Source organism: Bos grunniens, chromosome 5, assembly GCF_055505025.1.
Source record: "Bos grunniens cultivar Pamir isolate PY7600 chromosome 5, Bosgru_T2T1.0, whole genome shotgun sequence".
Taxonomy (NCBI): domain Eukaryota; kingdom Metazoa; phylum Chordata; class Mammalia; order Artiodactyla; family Bovidae; genus Bos; species Bos grunniens.
In genome coordinates, this window is record NC_141169.1 from 64,534,978 (window position 1) to 64,559,842 (window position 24,865).

The following is a 24,865-nucleotide window of genomic DNA, read 5'->3' on the forward strand; positions in this document are numbered from 1 at the left end:
TTGGAAAGGTGAGATAACACAATGCACTTAACTTGGTGATTCATCCACAATAAAAACTTAGTAAAAGAGATTATTGTTATTAATAGTGAGTATGTCATAATTCCTAAATCCTAAATGACAATTTCCCAAAATAGTGAATAATGACATTTACAATTACTTTGTTTTACAAAGGTCAAATGAACTAAAACTCAAAGGTAAATAAATTAAGCTTTAAATATGATAGCTCCTAAACCAAGATGAACTTTGTGGTTAACTCTTTGAACTTTGGAATTATTTTCAGTAAAATGACTAGAAAATGCTGTTTTTCATATGTTACTGCTGAGGAGAGGTATAGTTAGGAGACATAAAACTGAATAAACGCTATGGCATAAGAAGAGAAACTTGATTTCATTCTCTTCCTCTAAATCCTTAGGTGTTATCAGTAAAAGATACCAAGAAAATGAAGAACTAGAATATGGAATACTGTCACATGGAAGTAATATAAGAAATACAACTAAAGACAAACTAAAATGAAGAAATTTCATATGCTGTCAACCACAGAATTAGAGAAATGACAGATGAATACCCTGATTGTCAAACCACTTTCCGTACAAAAATAAACTTCTGAACTTTGGTATTTTACTTAATAGAAAATTTTTCTTTTTTGAAAAAGTTTTTAGTATGTTTTAAGATCTGATGAATGACCTCAGCCATTCATCAGATCTTAATGCATATGAAAAAAAAAACAACAAGCTCATCCCAAACTTTGAGACTCTGAAAAAACAATTGCATAAGTAGAATGACATTTAAAATGCTGATTTAAGTCTCTTAGCATAAAATTCAACAATCTGGGAATTTTATGTGCTTTCCTCCTGGATTCTGGTGCACTCTCAAGGGAGTATAGCTTTTAACCACAAATAAATGGTTGTTCTGAAGGGGAGTTGTATAGTCTTTTTAATTCCAAGTTCACTTTGAGGATTTTCAGGCAGTGATTTTATTTGGGGGCTGTGGAAAGAGTAAGAGATGAAAAACTCAAAATATTTTGTTAGGGAAATCTACTGAGAAGAGGAATTCTGATTATTGCTTTGTACTTGCAAGTGTATTAGTAACAGGACCTCTCAGAAGTAAGTCACCTGAGAGTTCAGCTCCAGTGTATAGACTTAGAAATACTCTCCACAAAAGTAAATTGCATGGTCCAAGTGCTACTCTTCTACAATGAGTCATGCCATGATTAAAAATTGCTTCAATACTTAACTGAACAAGGGTGCCTTGTAAATAGAAGATATACAACAAATATTTCTTGATGACAAAAATTAACTTTTCATAAAATTAAAATGAAGTTGTAAAGGCTTTAAGGAAGTCACACACTAGCTCATTGCAGTTTGTCCAGGAAACATACTCCTGAAATCCAGTCCAGCTTTGTGTTAGGTGATCAAATCATGGAGACTGTTTTGATGAAAGAAATTTACATGTTCATTTAGTCTAAGACATCCTTCACCTCATACACATCACCCACACATATATCTGTATTTAACTTTGACTTAATTGAAATAGTGAATGATTGAGACACTTTGTCATTGTTCTTTAGGATATCACTCTAAAAGTATACTTTCTATTATACTCTGGCTTTGGCATGGCTGGTAGTTTTCAAAGAAATGCTTGAGGAAAATAGACTGTCCTGTTCCCTGGGATCCAAAGAGAGCATCAGTAAAATTTCCAGAGTCTGGAGACTTAAATAGTTCAAAGATAATTAAGACATCATAAACATGTTCTTTGTCAACAAATAGTTATAGTAGTATACAGTATACAGCCATAATAAATCTTTTCAAGATTTTCTAAAGCAACTCCAATGGTTAAGTTAAAAATTATTTACACAAAGGCAAACTTTTAGGAAAAAGCAAGTATCTTCCCAAGGTAATTACTTTTATTTGCATGTTTAAGTACTATTAACTTTGTTTTAAAATGTTTCGTCATATTACAGTGATGTTTTGAGATAGACTGTATTTTCCAAAAATGGTTACAATGATATTCCCCAATTCATATGTTCTTCTAGGATCTTGCAATGCTCCCATTAAGAAGTACAATCTATTTTTAGTCCCCTTAAATTGGGACAAGTTTGTGACTGGCTTACAGTGATAGAATAAGACTTCCCTAGCTAGGTTAGAAAAAGCAGTGTAACTTCCATTTATACAATGGAACATGGAGAGGCCATTCCCAGTCTCTCGGATAGCAAACAATTCTCTCATTACACTAGTCCAGGTTCGATGCAGGATACAGGAAGCTTGGGGCTGTTGCACTGGGATGACCCAGAGGGATAGAATGGGGAGGGAGATGGGAGGGGGGTTCAGGATGAGGAACACGTGTACACCCGTGGCGGATGCATGTTGATGTATGGCAAAACCAATACAATATTGTAAAGTAAAAATAATAATAATAAAAGAAAGAAAAAAAGAAAGAAAGAGCCTCAAGCCAAAGATCAAATCCAGTATGGGACTGTAAGATCATTTGAGAAGACTTCAGAAAGATCCAAGGCTATACCTCATCAGATCAGATCAGATCAGATCAGATCAGTCGCTCAGTCGTGTCCGACTCTTTGCGACCCCATGAATCGCAGCACGCCAGGCCTCCCTGTCCCTCACCAACTCCCGGAGTTCACTCAGACTAACGTCCATCGAGTCAGTGATGCCAAACATACAAAGGCTCTCTAAGGATCTTAAAGGCTTGCCTTGCAGGTCCTCTTTGTTGGACAATATAGGGCTTCTAAGTATCTTAAGAGTGGTTGCCCTCAGCAGACTCACAGGTAATCCGAAGTAGAAAATGGATAATCTTGAACAGATCTGTAACTGTAGGTTTGTCTGGCAGAATGAAACTCAATGAGATTCATAGAAAATCCACAAAGTTTTAAAGAATTGTATTGATGGAAACACTGGGACAAAAATAGAACAGAATGAAACGAAATCTTTCATTGTCCTACTGTCATACTGTTGACAGAAATCAGACTGATATTATCTAGCTTTATATCTGAGTCACTTATTGTAAAAAGGAAGGATGACTCAGAGGGGATAAAACCCCAGAGGGAAGAGCCAAGCCATGGAGAACAACTTTCAGAGTTAGAACTGGGCCCTACTCACAGATCCAGCAACATGGACCTGGCTGGAATTCAGAATATCTGTGGACTGATAGCTGCTCTGTGCCTATACTTTGCCATCTTTATCTTAAATCGAAGTGTCTGTTATGGTTCGCTGATACTTGTGCAATCATTTTAGTATGAATTTGTGGGTGGTGGATAATCTGTCTCATTAATTCACAGGATTCCAAACCAAGAGGAGTAGAGGAGTAGTACTCAAATGCTTTGCTTAAGGTGCCTTACCAAGGAGAATAAACTACCTGGACTTAACTAATTAATTCTTTTCCCCACATTTATGAAAAATTTAATATGGTATTCACAATTTGTGCAGAAACGTTAGCAACGAATTTAATTACATAAAAGCCTAAGAAGAAATCATAATTTATTCCTGCAAACTTAGTAGTGAAATTTTGCTGAGTAGCTCAGTCTTTTTTATTGGAGTAGAGCTGACTTACAATGTTGTGCTGGTTTCAGGTAATAGCAAAGTGATTCAATTATAGTCATATATATATATGTATGTGTATATATATACACATACATATATATATACACATACATATATATGTGTATATATATATATATACACACACACATACATCTATATATTCTTTTTCAGATTTTTTTCCTAAATAGGTTATTACAAAATACTGAGTATAGTCCCCTGTGCTATGCAGTAGGTCCTTGTTGGTTATCTGTTTTATACATAGTAGTATATACATATTAATCCCAAACACCCAATTTATCCCTCCCCTGGCTTTCCCCTTTGGTAACCATAAGTTTGTTTTCTATGTCTGTGGGTCTATTTGTCTATTTGTGTTTTGAATATAAGTTCATTTGTATCATTTTTATTTTTAGATTCCACATAAAAGTGTATTATATGATATTTGCACCTGAACTAAATTTAGATGGTAAACTTCAAGCCTGAAACCAATGCTGAATGAAATGAAACTTCTGAGGGATCTTAAGAAGAGGTCAGCATATTTTGCCTATGGCAGGGATGTGAATTACTAGGCTGGAGGAGGAACTGTAGAAGGCTGTTTTATAGAGATAGCCATAACCACATCTCAATCCATATGTTTATCCAGAATCTCCTCACTCCCCCATTATGAAGTAGAGTCCAATTTCCTTTCCATTGATCTGGGTTTGTGTCACTCTCTTGTAACAAATACAGTGTTCTGGAAGTGATACTCTTTGACTTCTGAGGCTAACTCAGAAAAGCAATGCTACCTACACCTTGCAACTGGAACACAAGAAATGGAGCCCTGCATCACCAAAACAAGTAGTTCAACTGCTCTAAGACCAACAAGCTTTGAGGAGTCTTCAAGATAGCTCATACAGGGAGACCTAATGAAGAAGCCCAGGGGCTACCTAAAATAAAGAAATGTTCTACATATCTGCACTGTTTGAACTCTAGCCACCATCTGACTACAACTGCATAAAGGATCTTGACACAATACCAACCTGCAAAGACTGTCCTGAATCCCTGAGCCATGGAAATTGTAAGATAATGTAACAATTCCTGTGGTCTTAATTTCAGTTTTAGAGTGACTTGTTGCACAGTAATAGTAACTGAAACACATCTTCTAAGTGCAAAAGACATTTTAGGTGTAATTTCATTTTTAAAAAATAGGAGAACACAGTTGTAGATTATGAACCTTCATTACTCAACTGTATTTGGGCCTGTGCATAAAGTACACCCCCCCACACACAAATTAGCTAGTTGCCACTGGGAGCTCTAAATTTGAGGTCAAAATAGGTTTGAATTCTTTTCTAGAATTATTATTTTATTCTACAAGCCATGGAAAGTTACTTAATTCTTTTGTTCTCCCTTATGTTAATTGGTGACAATACTATAAGACAGAATTAGTATATGGATTAAACTGAATGAGCTAGTACATGGGAAAGACGCTTGCATGATGTCTGACACATAACTGCCTGTCTTAGTTCTAGGATCTACCTGGTGACAATCCACAGGGATATCTTTAAGAAAAAAATCATGTGTCAGCAGGATGGTATATGCAATAGAGGGACATGGATAGAAGTGATGGCATTTCATCAGAGAGCTAGAATAGTATCTTATCTCTTTAAACTACCAGACATGTCTTCCCTTCAGTCTGTCAGCAACAAGCTAAAGACACTGTTTTATCTCTCCTTTAAGGAAAACTTCTTGGACTTCTAATTCCTTTTAGGTAAGGGCTGAGACTTTAATGTCTGTACACCAGTCCCTAACAGTGATTGAAGCATAAGAAGTGTCCCTTAAATGTGGGTTGAATAAAGGAAAAAGTAGTTCTGTAAAGGAGCTACTTCCTACTCCGATACTGCCAGCATTTGGCAGATTCAGAGAAAGAAAAGGTTTGTTTCCCTAGATCCATTTATACTATTTAGAATTTTGATATAAGGGATGCGAATTAATAAGTATGTGAATTAATAATAATTGTAATAAACAAAAATCGCATGTACTTTCTAAAGTATATTACAAATAAGATATAATAAGATTTCTGAGAGGCAGGATAGTAAGCTAAAAGCATAGGCCCTGAGTCAGAATATATATAAGCAAATTCCAGCTCAACTCTCTTCTAGCCATATGAATGTGGGTAAGTCAGTTAAAGGTTCTGTGCTTTAGTTTTCCATCTGTAAATCACAGGTGTCAATAGTGCCTACTATTGTCCTGAGGATTAAATGAGCTAATAAATGCAAAAGATGTAAAGCATTTCTTAATAATAGAGATGATATATCTAAAAAATCTAATTGAAAATGACAAATTTTATCACTAAAATGAAGGAAACTGTTTTATCTACTCTAAAATTACTCAGGATTCAAAAATGAATCTTGCTGAGTGAAGATAAGGGCTACATAAGCCTTTAGAAGTCATTACATAAGTACCTAGAGGCCCCCACACAATACAGAAAGGCTAGAACTTTATGCCTTGAGTTTGTAAAAATGAACTAAAAATAAATGAAGAATAATAAATACTAAGCTGTGAATACTAGTGTCTACTTAGGGTAATTTAATGACAATAAATCTTAAGACTCACTGTGTTGTATCAAGACACTTTCCTTACTGTATCTAATTTGGTAGACTTTTCTGTTTAATTAGTGAATATTATAATTATGTGTTATGAAAGTTATATGAATTTAATACCATCAAGCAGCACTAATACAAGGTAGATCAAAATACCAAGACAGAATTTCTTTTGAGGATTTGCCTTCTTGTAAAGAACAGTACTCCCTAAAGTAATCTTTATTTTCCTACATAATGAATGCTGTGGGAAAGTGAGGCGCTTTTACATCTCTTCTCATCAACATCTATATGACCTAGTCTGATTTAGTTCGACCTAGGGCATTTTCAATAATTACAAGCACAAAGGTCTACCACAGATCCTCCCATGGGAGAAAATTTATTAATGCCAGCAAAATAGGTACAAACTTGCATGTCTGATCCTTTTTAATTTTTTGGTTTCCTAAATAGTCAATCAGAACTTTCGCCAGCTATATATGTACAGAGACCTAAATGTTTTGCTAAAGTAAGCAGATATAAATTACAAATGGTACTTTCATTCTTTCAGGCTGACATCTAGAGATATTTTATTAGCATATACATTTTTCCTTTCTTTCTTTTTTTGTAATTAGAATGCTTAATAATTGCTTAACCTTGTCCTATTTGGAGATATGTTCAAGAAATATTTAGGAAGCAAGGGACAATGGACTGGTTCAATGTTGGGAAAGGAGTATGGCAGGGCTGTATAATGCCACCCTGCTTATTTAACTTCTATTCAGAGTACAGCATGTGAAATGCCAGGATGGATGAAGCACAAGCTGGACTCAAGATTGCTGGAAGAAATATCAATAACCTCACCAATGCAGATGATACCATCCTTAGGGCTAAAAGTGAAGAGGAACTAAAGAATCTCTTGATGAAAGTGAAAGAGGAGAGTGGAAAAGCTGGCTTAAAACTCAACATTCAAAAAACTAAGATCATGGCATCCAGTCCCATCACTTCATGGCAAATAGCTGGGGAAATAACAGAAACAGTAACAGACTTTATTTTCTTGGACTCCAAAATCATTGTGGACGGTAACTGCAGCCATGAAATTAAAAGACGCTTGCTCCTTGGAAGGAAAGCTATGACAAAACTAGTTCAGTTCAGTTCAGTTCAGTCGCTCAGTCGTGTTCGACTCTTTGCGACCCCATGAATCACGGCATGCCAGGCCTCCCTGTCCATCACCAACTCCCGCAGTTCACTCAGACTCACGTCCATCGAGTCAGTGATGCCATCAAGCCATCTCATCCTCTGTCATCTCCTTCTCCTCCTACCCCCAATCCCTCCCAGCATCAGAGTCTTTTCCAATGAGTCAACTCTTCACATGAGGTGGCCAAAGTATTGGAGTTTCAGCTTTAGCATCAGTCCTTCCAAAGAAATCCGAGGGGTGATCTCCTTCAGAATGGACTGGTTGGATCACCTCGCAGTCCAAGGGACTCTCAAGAGTTTTCTCCAACACCACAGTTCAAAAGCATCAATTCTTCAGCGCTCAGCTTTCTTCACAGTCCAACTCTCACATCCATACATGACCACTGGAAAAACCATAGCCTTGACCAGACGGACCTTTCTTGGCAAAGTAATGTCTCTGCTTTTCAATATGCTGTCTAGGTTGGTCATAACTTTTCTCCCAAGGAGTAAGCGTCTTTTAATTTCATGGCTGTAGTCACCATCTGCAGTGATTTTGGAGCCCCCCCACCAAAAGTCTGACACTGTTTCCACTGTTTTGCCATCTATTTCCCATGAAGTGATGGGACCAGATGCCATGATCTTCGTTTTCTGAATGCAGCAATTAATGCAAAAAAAAAAAAAAAAAAATAGACGAAAACAACAGAATGGGAAACACTAGAGATCTCTTCAAGAAAATTAGAGATACCAAAGGAACATTTCATGCAAAGATGGGCTCGATAAAGGACAGAAATGGTATGGACCTAACAGAAGCAGAAGATATTAAGAAGAGGTGGCAGGAATACACAGAAGAACTGTACAAAAAAGATCATCATGATGGTGTATTTACTGACCTAGAGCCAGAAATCCTGGAATGTGAAGTCAAGTGGGCCTTAGAAAGCATCACTATGAACAAAGCTAGTGGAGGTGATGGAAATCCAGTTGAGCTATTTCAAATCCTGAAAGATGATGCTGTGAAAGTGTTGCATTGAATATGCCAGCAAATTTGGAAAACTCAGCAGTGGCCACAGGACTGGAAAAGGTCAGTTTTCATTCCAATCCCAAAGAAAGGCAATGCCAAAGAATGCTCAAACTACCACACAATTGCACTCATCTCACACGCTAGTAAAGTAATGCTCAAAATTCTCTAAGCCAGGCTTCAGCAATACGTGAACTGTGAACTTCCAGATGTTCAAGCTGGTTTTATAAAAGGCAGAGGAACCAGAGATCAAATTGCCAACATCTGCTGGATCATCGAAAAAGCAAGAGAGTTCCAGAAAAACATCTATTTCTGCTTTATTGACTATGCCAAAGCCTGTGACTGTGTGGGTCACAATAAACTGTGGAAAATTCTGAAAGAGATGGGAATACCAGACCACCTGACCTGCCTCTTGAGAAACCTATATTCAGGTCAGGAAGCAACACTTAGAACTGGACATGGAGCAACAGACTGGTTCCAAATAGGACAAGGTGTACGTCAAGGCTGTATATTGTCACCCTGCTTATTTAGCTTATATGCAGAGTACATCATGAGAAACAGTGGGCTGGAAGAACACAAGCTGAAATCAAGATTGCCAGGAGAAATATCAATAACCTCAGATATGCAGATGACACCACCCTTATGGCAGAAAGTGAAGAGGAACTAAAAAGCGTCTTGATGAAAGTGAAAGAGGAGAGTGAAAAAGTTGGCTTAAATCTCAACATTCAGAAAACGAAGATGACAAACCTAGACAATGTATTAAAAAGCAGAGACATTACTTTACTGACAAAGATCTGTCTAGTCAAAGCTATGGTGTTTCCAGTAATCATGTACAGATGTGAGAGTTAGACGATAAAGAAGGCTGAGCACCAAAGAATTGGTGATTTTGAACTGTGGTGTTGAAGACTCTTGGACTGCAAGGAGATCAAACCAGTCATTCCTAAAGGAAATCAAACCTGAGTACTCATTGGAAGGACTGATACTGAAGCTGAAGCTCCAATACTTTGGCCACCTAATCTGAAGAGCCGACTCACTGGAAAAGACCCTGATGGTGGGGAAGATTAAAAGGCAGGAGGAGAAGGGGACAACAGAGGATGAGATGGTTTGATGGCATCACCAACTCAATGGACATGAGTTTGAGCAAACTCTGGGAGATGATGAAGGACAGGGAAGTCTGGCATACTGCCGTTGATGGGGCTGGCAAAGAGTCAGATATGACTGAGTGACTGAACAACAACAATGACATCCTATAGTATCAACAAAAGCAGGAACATTTTCATTAATAAAGAAGGGCTGGAATGAACCCCAGTATAAAATAAACAATGAGAAATACAAGTGTATTTTCCAGCACCTATGAGAACCATGGAGTTTTGCAGGACTATAGAAGAAGGTTTTACATGAGCTTAAAATGTAAGGTTTGATTGATTCTCATTTTGTTAATATATTGATTAGAAAAAATTACATTTGACCACATTTTTAAAATTCACAACTAAATTTACTTTAGCTTGCTTATCATTTTTCAAATTAGTTCTTGCTGATTAATTCATTTGCTTCTTTTCTTCATCCTTCTCCTAAACAAATATTTATTAGGCAACAATTCATTTACAGACATTGTACTAAGTGCCAAGGATTACGGTAGAAAGCCATAATCTCTATCATCATGGACCAGGTTCAATTCTTGGGTTAGGAATTCCCCTGGAGAAGGAATAGGCAACCCACTCCAGTATTCTTGCCTGAAGAATCCTATGGACAGAGAAGCCTGGCAGGCTACAGTCCATGGGGTCGCAAGAGTCGGACACGACTTACTGACTAAACCACCACCACCACCACCACCACCACCATGAACCTATGATACAGTAAAAACAAAACTCCAGGCCAGAATACTGGAGTGGGTAGCATTTCTCTTCTCCAGGGGATCTTCCCAACCCAGGGATCGAACCCAGGTCTTCTGCATTGCAGGTGGATTCTTTACCAACTGAGCTATCAGGGAAGCCCGTAAAAACAAAACAAATAAAGGCAATGAGTATGGACCTCCAATCCAATGACTGGTGTGTTTATAGGAAGAAGAAAGGACATAGAAATGGAGAAGAAAGCCATGAGAAGTTGAGGACAGAGATTATGGTCATGCTGCCTTAAGCCAGGGAACTCCTGGAAGCTGATGTGCCTAAGGAATCTTCCCAAGAGCCTTCAAGAGTAGAGTGGACCACTGACACCTTGATTTCAAATTTCTAGCAGATGGAACTATAAGAGAATAAAATTCTACTGTTTTATGCCGCCCAGTTTGTGGTACCTTTTGTGGAAGCCCTGGGAAATTACAGGTCAACAGATATGATGATCTTTATAATACCCAGGGGACATCTAAGTGGAGAGGTTAAGGAGAAAGATGAATTTAGAGATTTGGAACTCCACTGTGGCCTAGAGATAAACTTTGAGGAACATCAGCTCACGTTTAAGCAATAGAGCCATATAAAGTGGCTGAGATGATCCAGAGGCAATCCTTAGAGTAAGAGGATAAAAGAACCTAGTTTAGAACCTTGAAGAATAGTGGCCTTCTAGGAGTAGGTCTCCCAAAGGGAGACCAAGATGGACATGAGAGAGGTAGAAGGAAGACCAGGAGAGTGTGGTATCACAGAGCCCCATGCAAAGAGTGCTTCATAGATTAAGTGTAGCAGATTGATCAAATGAAATCTTAATCTTGATCAACACTTTATCCACCATCTTTAGGAAGAAATAGTCTTGGAGGAGATTTCAGCTTAATATTAGAGTAGTTTGGGGGAAGTGATAAAGAGATGAGAAAATGAATCCAGGAGGTATAGACAACTCTTTCTAGGAGGTTGAATGTTAAAGGGAGGAAACCTACTGTAACTACAGACAGACAAAGAATCAAGAGAGAGCTTTTCATGTGACTTAATCACCAGTGCTTGAATTTACTTACAGATGATTGTGTTTTTTATCTAATGTGGCACCTTGATGTTTAGACAATGGTGATAAAACAAATAAAACAGTACCTTATTGTTGGCCATAAAACTGTTCACTAAATTATAGCACAACCAGAACATGTTTTACAGATACAAATCTAAAAAGTCAGTAAATGAGAATCTGTTGTTGGTAGAAGTTTCCTGCATAATTTATAAAGAGGGAAATTGTAGGCAGGATAATGTTTTGAAATGCAAAACATCTGACTCATGGTAGAGATGAAGAGCTGTGTATGACCCATGAGAGAAACTTCTTATTGTTCACACACAGGGCAGAGAAAATTCAAAACCGATAAGGCATCAGGCATCTCGAAGCAAAACTACTTTAATGAGGGTGAGTCATGGTGCCACCCAGGGAAATGAATCAGGTGCCCACATGCCAAATCTTCTTCATAATTACAGTGTTTTTTTCCCTTTTAAATTAAAACTAAAGTCAGGTAACAACTAATGTCCCTGTAGAACAAATTTAGCCAAATGGAAATGTACAACAGCCTATGAAGTAAAATGAAAATATGAAAGGGATACAGCTTCTCCAGCAAGGAAAGAAGAAAGAATTTTCATTACCTTAAGTGTAACGTCATGCCTGCAGGCCCCGAAGGACTTTTAAAGGCTTTTATTGTGTCCTCTATTCCAGTTGATTTTGACATCTTCCCACCATGTAATGACTCCAGTAGCTTTCTCTCAACATTAAAGTCTTAGATTTTGTACCCAAGACTCCTACTGTTTCCTGCTGAAGCCAGGAGAGTGAAGAGTATCCTTGTCACCTCCCATACCCTTCTCTTCTAACTTCTATAACCAATCACAAACGCTTTTAATGTCTAGATCTTAAGCATCTCACTTTTTTTCACCTCCACAGATACAAGCCCTAATCTAAGCCGCCACTGACTCACTCATGCCCATTTTGAATTATTGTGTCACCCAGTTTCTAAGAGTAGCTATAGCACAGCTAGAATGAACATGGAGAGATGCAAATCAGCTATCACTCTACTGTTTAAAACTTCAGGATTGTTTTCCCACTAGGACCTCAGCAAGCATATACAAGCATTTGTAAGAAATTTGGGAAAAAATGTAGTAACCCTCCTCTTTCTGGGATGAACACAGAACAAGTCAGTTTTCAGACCCTATTTCCCTACTGGCCAGACTTTTTATGTAGTGTAGAAACTGCAATACCTTTTGTCCCTTGAATAAAATCCAGATTCTTTAAGATGGCTTGTATGGCCCCTTACTACCTAATCTCTGCCAAACTCTACAGAGTCACCCCTGGCCATTCTTTCACTCAGGCTCTGTGATCCTGCATTCTGGGTCAGTTTCAGTCCCTTGAACATAACCATGTTGTCATTTACATCTTTGCCAAACCTCCCACTGTTTGGAAAAATGTTCTCTCCTCTCTGTCCAGATAACTCCTGCTTACTCCCTAGGTCTTAACAAAAATATTACTTCCCCACACAGCACTTCCCAGACCTCCTAGATTAGAATACGTCTTCTTGCCACACATTCCAGAGAACCTAATGTCCCAGTGCATGACACTCATTTATTTATTGAAGTTGTTGGTATGAAGTCAGCTTCTCTGATGGACTCAGCTGAATAAAGGAAGTATTATTTGTTCTTCACTGTATTATCTGTGCACAGTAACATGTCTGATACTGAGTAGAAGTTCAAGAAATGTTTATCAAAATTAAATGCATAGGTAGTACACTGCACACATGAAAGGAAGCATTAACTAAACAAATCTTTCAGTTTCTAATGATTAGCATTTTTATAAGCTAGAATCCTTGTTCCAGCATAATGGAAAAAGTTTTGTCAGGAGACCTAGGTTCTAGGCCTTACTCTGCCACTAACTTTCTAGTTGTGGGACCTTAAGCAAGTTTCCTTATGAACCATGAACCTACTTTCCTCAGCTTTTAAATGTTGATAATACCATCAGTTCTATCTATACAGTTGTTATGAGGCTCAAAGTTGGTGAGAGGGGATAATACTTATGGAGTGCCTACCATGTGCAAAGTCTTATGTTAGGTATGGCCATCTGCATTATCTCAAAAGAAATGAAAGAGTCTCTGAAAGGTTATTGTTTACCTAAAGATCACAATAAGTGGCAAAACAAGGACTTACATCCAGATTTATCTAGTTCCAAAGGCTCTGCTTTCTGTGCTCCTTTCCTTCCTCACTATATTTCTTCAATATCCATTTGATAAATTCTTCAAGTCATAGGACAAGCATTACCTCACTGTCCCAAGCAGATTTATATGCTCTCAACTCTAGATTCATATTGTAATGATGTAATAGTGTTAGACTGCAGTTTTTTGCTTAGCACAATGTTTTGAGACGGGGTCATGTCTTTCCATTATTGTTCACTCAGTATTTTGCCTGGGTATTAGTGCTTCATAAGTGCTAAATGTTTTTGTTGTTCAGTTGGCCATTCGTGTGTGACTCTTTGCAACCCCATGGACTGCAATACACCAGGCCTCCCTGTCCCTCACCATCTCCTGGAGTTTGTCCAAGTACTAAATGAGTATTTGCTAAATGAATGAAGAAATATTCTTTATCTAGTATTATTAATAAATGTAATAATATAGATAATTTTTGTTTGGTGTTTATATATAGATTTACATGTATAACCAACCAATAACAAAGGCCTGAATCACAATAGCTCATATGTGTGAGGTTTCTTAGATAGTATACATATGACACCAGATATTATAAAATACTAAGTATCTAGTTTTAGATAAATATATTAAAGAATATTAGGAATAGCTAATAATTGCCTGAAAGGGAATATATAAAATATAAGGTATGTGAAAATGGTTCAGGCTAACTTTGAATGTGATTTTCTAGTTTTAATTTTCTACATGGCAGGCAACCTCAGGGAGTAACTGTACTGTTTGTAAATAACAAACTACTTAGTTTAGAGGACTTGGCATATTATTTGTTGTAATGTTACCCTGTTCCAGAGGATTATAATTAATAGTAGAAACAAAATCCAGTTGCAGAAGTATAGCCTACAGCGTATCTATGGCCTAGGAAATGTGCTAAGGGAACTAAAATGGAGCTGAAGGTTTCCTTACATTTACTTAGTAGTCAAATCAAGAAGAAATGTAAAAACTACTTTGAAGTTATGCAATATATGATCTAAGTTCTTCATCTATGACAACAGCTTGTCAAAATGCTAATTGTTAGGAACTGAGAGATTTGTTTAGTTAATAATGCTTCCTTCCATGTGTGCTATGTGTTTTCCAGAAGGAAATCTACAATCTATTATTAGCTTCACATAGTCACTCTTGATTATCTGAGTTAATAAATAGAACACAGACATACAATAGACATGTTTCAGTTCTAAAATGGAGGCCAGTGCAAAATTACATCTTTGACTGCGGAATAAATCGTGCTTCTCTGCAGCAAAGTTGTTTTCCTCCTTACTCTACTAGTTTTTCTAAGTAGAAAGAACTATGCCAGGGAAAATTCACACACACATATAAATGCAAGTTTACTCTAGCTTCTGTGAACTGTTTGCTAGAGCTTAGAATTCTGTCAGTGGCGGTCATTTTGCATATCGGATTCTGGACATGTTGACAGTTCTCATCTTCTTTAAGGCTCCAGGTCCTAACACAATATTCTCAACCTCACATATGGCTAATGCAGAGACTAGGAAAAGCAGGGTAAAGAAAAAGTCAGTTTGAGGAAAGAAAAAATAACCCATACTATATATTACTTTGACTTTGTGAAAAAAGAGGGCTCACTAAAGTTTTTGCTGTTGTTTTAAAAATGAAGCTTTAGAAATTGGTCTATTAAAATAAAAAAAGGAAGGAAATTAGAAATTAGCACACATTGTCAGACTGCTTTCTAGAGTGATAATAATTATTCTGGCAATGACAGGTCAGCTACTTTCTAAGGAAAATTAATAGTCTTCAAATGTAAATAACTGCCATCTTTTCATCTGTGAAATCAGATATATTACAGAATAAAAACTTACAATAAAAATGGCATTTCTCTCTGAGGCATTTTAATGAAATAACCAATGAAATGAAAGGTGGGCTCCATGGCTCAGACGAAAGAAATGTAGTTAAGAGAAAAGCTGGTCTGACCCTATTGTATAGGTAGAAATAGACACATATTAGGTGGTAGAATTCCAAAAAAGAAAATATTTATCCAGTTATTCAATTATTTATCATTTAGTGAGCATCTATTGTAAGTCACTACGAGAAGCATTGGGGATACACCTTATCTGACACATGGTCCTTGCATTTAAGGAGCTCACAGGCATGAACACAAGTACTTTTATATAAATATCCAGTAGTAGAGGTGTGTGAAGCATGCTAAGGAGGCACACAGATGAAAGAACTGTTGAAATTAGAGAAGGCTTCACAAAGGTGGCTACCCTTAGCCAAATACCATACAAGTTTACCAGGTGGATTAGGTGAGAAGGCATTCCAAGCTGACTGAAGAGTACACTATGAATCAAGAACCAGGAACTCTAAGAACAGTATTCTTACAAGTACCCAGTATATTGTGTGCATGTGTGTGTGTGCTAAATAGTTTCAGTCATGTCTGACTCTGCATGACCCGATGGACTCTAGCCCACCAGGCTCCTCTGTCCATGGGATTCTCCAGGCAAGAATACTGGAGTAGGTTCCCATGCCTTCCTCCAGGGGATCTTCTTGACCCAGGGATCAAATCCACATCTCCTGCAGTCCAGATGAATTCTTTACCACTAAGCCACCTGGGAAGCCCATCCAGTATATTAGGTTAGAAGTAAGTAGAAAGTTACAGCCAAATTATCAAGGACCTCATTGGGCAAAGTAAATCTTTTGGACATTGTGATATGGATGGTGACAAGAGATAAGAGGTTCTTAAACAGTGGAGTGGCATAATCAGATAAATGTTGAGAAAATTAACTCTGCCAGCTTTGAGAATAAGCCAAATCCTGGAGAAGGTGGCTGGTTGAGAAGCATCAATAATAGGGGGATTTCATGATCCCTAAGAGTCTCCTACTCTCTGGCTTTTGTCTTAACATTTCACTATTAGAATTTTAAGTTTACAACTTAGTGCCTGTTAAAATAAAAAGTATAATTTTGGGGAAAAATGATATGGTGGATAATTAATTGAGCTGGGCTTCAGGATAGACTTTAATAAAGGATTCAGTTTTCAAATTCTTCACTTTTAGTCATGTCTCTAATCATACAAGAGAGCAAGGATCTAGTGACGACCCCGGGCAGGGGGAGGCAAGGGAAGGCGGGGGGAGGGGGCGGGTTTCTTGAGACCAAGCAGATGGAGAGAGTCTCTCTTGCTCCCAAATCAAGGGAACACTGGAAATTGCATTCATTTTCTCTCTCTGCATAATGAATCACAGCAAACAATGGCTTACAACAATATACATCTGTTATCTCACAGTTTACAGGAATTAGGAGTCTGGGCAGAGCTTAGCTGGATCCTCTGCACAGGGCCTCACCAGGCTACAATCCGGGTGTTGGCCAGAGCTGTGATCTTATCTGAGGCTCAAGGTGCAGTTGCAGTGCTCATGGTGACTGACTTCTCTAAAGCCAGTAGTGGACAGAAAAGATGCTCCTTCAAGTTACTAACCTCTAGACTCCTTCGGGTGGAAGGAGTCTGCCACTGCAGGAGATGCAGGAGACATGGGTTTGATCCCTGGGTCGGGAAGATCTCCTGGCAAAGGAAATAGCAACCCACTCTAGTATTCCTGCCTGGAAATTCCCTTGGACAGAGCAGCCTGGAGGGCTACAGTCCTTGGGATTGGACACAACTGAAGCGACTTAGCACACAGCATGGACTCCTTCTTAAAGGAATCACCTGATTAGTTCAAGCCCACCAAAGATACATCCCTTTTGAGTAACTTAAAATGATCAGGACCTGAATGTCATCTTTCAAATCCCTTCACCTTTGCCATAAAACATATTATGCCTCTGAAAGTGATACTTCATCATCTTTGCCACTGGCGAGTACAATAGCAAGTTACAGGTCCCACACACTCTCAAAGGAGGGGCATCACAAAAGTGTACAGATACAGAAGCATGGAGGTGAGAACCATGGGGCCATCATAGAATTCTGCTTATCACAGATGCCAAGAGTCAATTAGAAGAGTTCAAATCACGAGAGCCTAGAGCTAGGTAGGCAAGAAACAACTGGTCAGTTAAGTAGGTAGTAAGTTACGCAGGAGGATATCTGGAACAAGTTTTGCTATGGGCTGGCTCACTACGCCATATGCATGAGAGAAGTCTGTGTTAAAAAGGCTGGGGTCCACATGGATACACAAAGCACCAGCCAACATAGACAGGTGCAGAGAAAAAAGGGGGAAATGCTCTCCCAAAAGTAGACTGTAGAGATCAAGATGGGAATAGAGAAAAAGGTTCAGCAGTTTGGAAACTGTTTTTAACAAGGGTAGAGAGGAGATTTCTCCATAGCACAGACCTGGAAATTCCCCTTTATTAAAAAAGCTACTGCCTGCTTTTCTCCTACTGTTTTACTTTTAGATACAATAATCACACATATATCACACAAATATAACTGATAGCAGGAAATTTTTCAAAAAATATAAACAGTCTGGTAAAGAAAATCAGGAGAAAAAAACTATCAAGCCAACTAAAGTAGACAAGATAATTAGAGAGAAGATATATGCAGCACCGAATTTGAATCACAAAGAAAACTCTAGCTAACAAAGCAGTTAGGTTTTCACATGAATTAGCAGAAGGTAATGCAAAATAAGATTAAGTTAATAAACATTAAATTGTTAAAAAAAAGATTTTCAACACAAAACTCTCTGAAACACTTGCTTTCTTACCTCTGCTGTAATCCTGGATGAATTAGCACTTGTAGAAGTTTAGGTATCCCCAGTAGTGACACAACTTGCAGCTTTCCCTGCCCTTCCGCCCCAGGACACATAAAACTGAGGCACAGAATAAACAAAAATTCTAACTCTGCTCATCAGCATGTTGACCTGCTTGTTCCAAGCAACTCTGGATTTACGATTCTGGTTGCCTGGCTGGACTCCTAGCACTTGGTTGTTCTGTGTCTGTACTGAATTCTTAGTCTAGGTTCTACTTACTGCCTAGACTGTAATAACAGCAATATAATGTCCACATTTATTAAGTATTTCTGAAGCTACATTAATTAAGCATGATCCTCGTGGCCCAGTGGCAAAGAATCTACCTGCCAATCCAGGAGACACAGGTTTGATCTCTGGGTCAGGAAGATCACCTGGAGAAGGAAATGGCAATCCACTCCAGAATTCTTGCCTGGAGAATCCTATGGACAGGGGAGCCTAGGGGACTACAGTCCACGGGGTCACAAAAGAATCAGACACGACTTAGCGACTAAACAACAGCAACAACAATGTTCATGTACCTTTCATTTAGTTGTGCTGGGTAAGGTATTAGGGATAGTATTTCTCAAAGAAGGTATTAATATATTTCCATTCTTATACTGTATTCCATTGGAAACCTCTCTGCTCCCACACCTATACTGGAGACTTATGCCTTCAGGTAGGGGGAGGTGCTTTAGGAAGGCAAGAGACTTAAAAGTCAGACTCCCACTTTAGAATAATCAGAGGTAGGTCAATCAGAGTTAGGTCTAAAGAACTATTATAATAATATAAGCAAATGGGAAGCCTTCTTCAGAAGAGGAAGGGCTGTTGAGACAGGGAGATAAGAAAATATCTCTACCTGTGTATCCTATAGTTCCCTTTCTGGGCTTGGCCTGTAGAGGCTGGAGTGTAATAAATAGGTATTACAAGGAAAGAGGGACCTGTACTCCAAATCTCATCTGGATTCTGGGTGTGGCCACATCTGACAGAACTTAGTAGCTCCACATACACAGGATGGACTAGTGAGTCCCTGAGGATAAATTTTTCTGAGTCCTCATTATTTTCCTAAGTTACAAATGAGACCCAAATTTCCTGTGGTCTCAGAAGCAGCTGGGCTGAGAGCCAAGCGGGTTGCCATAGGGCCAGCTTGGCAAATGGAGAATTGCCCCAGAACCTTGGGTGGACAGATGGCAGACACACAGACTTAGAGGGTCCACCTTACCAGCGAGAGATGAACTCAGCTGAGCCAGCCAATAAGAGCTAGCCCTGGCCAGAATGATCTTGGCTTAAATTCATCACTTGAAGGCCACAGGTATACCAGAAAGGATGCTCAAGCCTACTAGCCTACTATCTCTCCTCCAGTGCTGCCCACAGGCCACTTATGCTACCCTTTTGTAAAGAATTTGAGCAAAAGCTAACTCAAACATTTCCTTGTTTAATTTTTGCCTTCACTGGTTATTCTCCAAGGATGACCTTGTTTCAGGTTCACAAAAAAAACAGTAGCAACATAGATAGTAAGATGCAAATTGGATCACTTCTCTCCACCAACACCTTCTCATTGCTCTTAGGTCTCTTATGCTCTTAGGTTAAAAATAAAAGTCCAGAAAATAGCCTACAAGGAAGCCCTGAACCATGGGCCTTCTACTCCCTCTGAAGGCTCAGCTCCTGCCACATCTCCCCTTTCTCTGGGACCTGTAGTTTCATGTTAATTTTTTTTTAATTTTAAATATATTTATTTATTTAATTGAAGGATTATGGCTTTATAGAATTATGTTGGTTTCTGTTTTTTACCACAGGGTTATTTTTTTAAATATTCTATTCCTTCTTTGAAGAGCAATCTTCCCTCATGATCTTGGCCTAGTTAGGCCCTGTTTGCCTCTCAGAGCCCAACTCTCCCATGGCAAAGCTTTGCAGACCCCAGATGAGATCATTCACCTTCTTAGGTACTCTCCCAGTGCCCTGAACTTTCTCATGATGCAATGTACCTAGTGCAGGTATTCATTTTATGCTGCCCCAATAAACTGATAGTCTCATTTCAACTATTTTCACCTAGAATAACAATAATTTGTTATTGCACTAAACCACTTTACTCCAACAGCTGATTGTATGCACTAAACCACTTTACTCCAACAGCTAATTATATATTTTTATATTTTTTAATACTGTAAAAGTCAATATTTTATTTCTTTGTCAAGCATCTGCTAATTTGTTATTGCACTAAACCACTTTACTCCAACAGCTGATTGTATGCACTAAACCACTTTACTCCAACAGCTAATTATATATTTTTATATTTTTTAATACTGTAAAAGTCAATATTTTATTTCTTTGTCAAGCATCTGCTAATTTGTTATTGCACTAAACCACTTTACTCCAACAGCTGATTGTATGCACTAAACCACTTTACTCCAACCACTGATTGTATGCACTAAACCACTTTACTCCAACAGCTAATTATATATTTTCATATTTTTTAATACTGTAAAAGTCAATATTTTATTTCTTTGTCAAGCATCTGCTAACCTACCTCTGCCTTCTGTGTGATGTGCAATGTGCACAGAAAGGCACTGGAGAAAAGTCATGTGATATTAGATGGGAAACAGGAAAATGAAAGCATATGAGGGGCACTTCATGAATTATCAAGAACTAAGGATATAAATATTTAATAATATTATTTATTATTATATTTATTAAATTAATAAGCAATAAATTTATTATTAATAAATTATAATAATATAAATTAATACAGTAATATAAGTATGATAAATCAATATATTGAACTAATAAACAATAATGTTTATTGTTATATTTATTATGATATTAAATATTTAATAATAATATTTATTATTAAACATATATGACATTTGATATAAAAATGTTTTTTCTTTTGGCTACCTAAAATCCTGGTCTACTTAAAGCACTGAATTTAACAAGCAAAATTCAGATACTTTGTATAATGCACATTCTAAGGCAATAAGCCTCAAAGATGTAATTTCCCATTATTCTCACTAACCCTTAATCCTTCCTCCATATCAGCCCATCCTGAACCTCAGCTTGGAGCTCAAAGACCATCTCAGCAGCCCACGTTTGGCCTTCATGCTTCAGAGATTTCCTCAGCTGCTTGTGTCCAGTGGCTGCTGGAGTAAGATTAACTCAGTTTCAGGAGTTCTATTTCCAGTCAGTGTGAGCTAATTAAAAGGAAGGGTTTCGTTTGCCTCTCTGGCAATCCCTGAGCAGCACAAAAGGTCCACACCACTTTCTTCATTCTAATTTTAGTTCTCCTCAAACGTTTCTTCTCCCTTGCAGAAAAGCATCCTATGCTGCGGTGTACTTAAAAGCTTTTGTTATTTCTCCCATTTGGAAAGGAACACTTTTCCACTTACTCTTTTTAGATTTTTTCCATCAATTTTATCCAGTAAGAGGTGATAGTTTGAAACTACTAACAGAACTAGAGATAATTAGTTACCCAGGGTAGGTAATGTCTTTAGCAGGGACTCAAAGGTGCCAGCTCACAGAAAATTTTCATATATGCAGCGCTTTCTGGAAATAACTTTTCATAAAGAGGAAGTATGTTTTATTTACTGGTGAGTGTCAGTTTCTTTTCCCCCAATAATATACAACACACCTGTCCCTGACAACTTCACTGAGGAACTCGGCACTCATAGGTCATTCACTATGGGCTAAGACACTGTCAACATTTTTTGACCAATACTCTTTACTTTCAATAAACATAAAATTATCTCATAGCTTCCTCCCTCTGTGTCCTACCCTACTGAAAAAGCAGTCTTAACTATGTACTCAACTTACCTACTTGGATATCCAATAGCGTTTCTTATCCATAACTAAGCTTTCGTCGTAAGAATACCAACTCCATCCTTCCAAAGGTCAAAGAGTCACAACTTTGGTTTCATTTTCTCCAACACTCACCAGATTTCCTCCACCTTGTCCCTCCTCAGACTCCTTAGCTGTTGTTGCCTTTTATCATCTCTTTCATCAAGCTCAGGTTTTGATCTTCTATGTACATTCACTCCATATCATGTATACAATGATGATATTCATAGTCTTTGTCTTCAAAGACAATGTGAACATTCAGCTGCCTACATGACACATCTATTCAGATATCTAACAGGTAGATATTACTTAAAATGAACTCCTGGTAGAAAAGGGAACCTCCTACACTGTTGGTGGGAATGCAGCTTGTACGGACACTATGGAGAACAGTATGGAGGTTTCTCAGAAAGCTAAAAATAGAGCTACCATATGATCTAGCAATCCCACTCCTGGGCATATATCCAGAGAAAACTCTAATTTTAAAAGATACATGCAAACCTATGTCCATAGAACACTATTCACAATAGTCAAAACATGGAAACCACCTAAATGTCCACCAACAGATGAACAGATAAAGAAGATGTGGTACATATATACAACAGAATACTGCTGCTAAGTCACTTCAGTCGTGTCCGACTCTGTGCAACCCCATAGACAGCAGCCCACCAGGCTCCCCTGTCCCTGGGATTCTCCAGGCAAGAACACTGGAGTGGGTTGCCATTTCTTTCTCCAATGCATGAAGGCGAAAAGTGAAAGTGAAGTTGCTCAGTCTTGTCCGACTCTGAGTGACCCCATGGACTGCAGCCTACCGGGCTCCTCCGTCCATGGGATTTTCCAGGCAAGAGTACTGGAGTGGGGTGCCATCGCCTTCTCTGAACAGAATACTATTTAGCCATAAAAATAATGAAATAATGACATTTGCAGCAACATGGATGCAACTAGAGATTATATACAAAGTGAAGTAAATAAGAAAGAAAATTATCAGATGATAAAATTTATATGTGGAATCTAAAATATGACACAAATGAAGCTATCTACTGAAACAGAGACAGAGTCATGGATTTAGAGAACAGTCATGCGTTTGCCAAGGGGGAAGGATTTGGGGAAGGGATGGAGTAAGAGGTTAAGGTTAGTAGACATACGCTCTCATATATAGAATAGATAAACAACAAGGTCCTACAGTATACATAGAGAACTATATTCAATAGACTATGACAAATCATAATAGAACACATATATTTTTTAAATGTGCATACATGTATAACTGAATCACTTTGCTATATAGCAGAAATTAACACAACACTGTAAATCAACTATACTTCAAATTAAAAAAAGTGAACTCTTGATATTTTTACCTGTTCACCACATCTCTTCTTCCCAGGACCTCTCTCATGTCGGATGACATTAAAAATCATGCTTACAATTGTTTAGGACAAAAACATTGCAGTTTTCCTTAATTCTTCTCTTTTTTTCATATACTACATCTACTCTATCATAAAATCCCACAGGCTTTACCTTAAAAAAATATGTCCAACATCCGTCAATTTCTCTCCAGCTCCACTGCTTCACCTTTGACCTGGGCTGACTTCCTCTCTCATCTTACTGGAATGCTACAATAGCCCCCTACTGGCCTTGCTTCCACACTTATCCTCCTTCTTCAGTCCATTCTCAACACAAGAGTTGATGCAATTCTTATAAAATAGAAGTTACATCATGTCACTCTCCTGAAAGAGCCTGAACTGACTCCCAGTTTCACTCTGAGTGAAATCCAAAGTCCTTAAAATGACATATATTAGGTCCTACATGACCCATCCCTCTCTTCCGTCTTACCTAAAAAATTCCATGTTTCAAAGAATGGCAGTAAGATTTGACTAATCTGCTTAAGCAAGAAATTTTAGGGCTTTTCCTGAACTCTTCCTCACCATCACACCTCTGATCAGTTGCCATGACCTGTTGATTACTCTTTCCTCGTGTTTCTCAAATCCATTTATATTTTCCATTGCTGATGGCACTGTTGCTTCCTACCTCCAATCTCACCTCATCTTGAATCTATTTGCTACATATTAATACTTTGGTGATCTTTCTACATATTAGTACTATGGTGAGATGGTTGGATGGTATCACTGACTCGATGGACATGGGTTTGAGCAAGCTCCCGGTGTTGGTGATGGACATGGAAGCCTGGCGTGCTGCAGTCCATGGGGTCACAAAGAGTAAGACATGACTGAGCGACAGAACTGAACTGATCTTTCTAGTTAAATGCTAACCCCTTCATATCATCTAAGTCTGTCTACCTCCAAAGGTAGACCCTCTTTACCACCTTTTCCTGATGATTCTCAAGTTGATACTTAGATTACATAATATACTGCCTAACAAGTAGGAAGTTTTAACTATAGTTCAGGCTACTTTTGAAATGGTTCTCTTTTATATAATAATAAATTCATTGGTCCACTTATTAAAAGTGCTTTGCAGCAGGCAATTTGTTTGTGAGGTTATGTATTAGTCTTTGTTCTATTAACACTTGACATTTTTATAATGATTAATTTTTTTGTGCATGCAATCATTTATAAAATAAACAGTAGATTTATCCATTAATTTAGATCATGCTTTTAATTCAAGAAAAGGTCAGCCATTTAAGCATGAGTACAGATGTATAGCTGGCTCTTCTTTTCTTAAAATGACTATAGATTTCATACAATAATAGTATTTAAGAATAAAAAAAATAATATTAAACAATAATGACAGTACTAAAAAAAATATTGTTCCATAGTTTCCAAAACGCTTCACATAAGTCAGCTCATTTATTACTAAAACTGCCCAAAGAGTAGATATTATCTCCCCTTTCCAGAGGAGCAAATCAAAGATCAGAGAAGTTAAATAATTTGACGGAAAGTATCTAGCAAATCAGTGACAGAACTGACTCAGAAAGTTGTTCTACTTCAGTATGCACCATGCGATAA

General features: G+C 37.9%; 1 protein-coding gene across 8 annotated transcripts in view; it reads right to left on the bottom strand.

Annotated features, from left to right (window-relative positions):
- Positions 1–24,865, bottom strand: part of ANKS1B (ankyrin repeat and sterile alpha motif domain containing 1B) — a 1,153,827-nt gene that overhangs the window by 649,037 nt on the left and 479,925 nt on the right. The gene's annotated exons all lie outside the window — the stretch shown is intronic.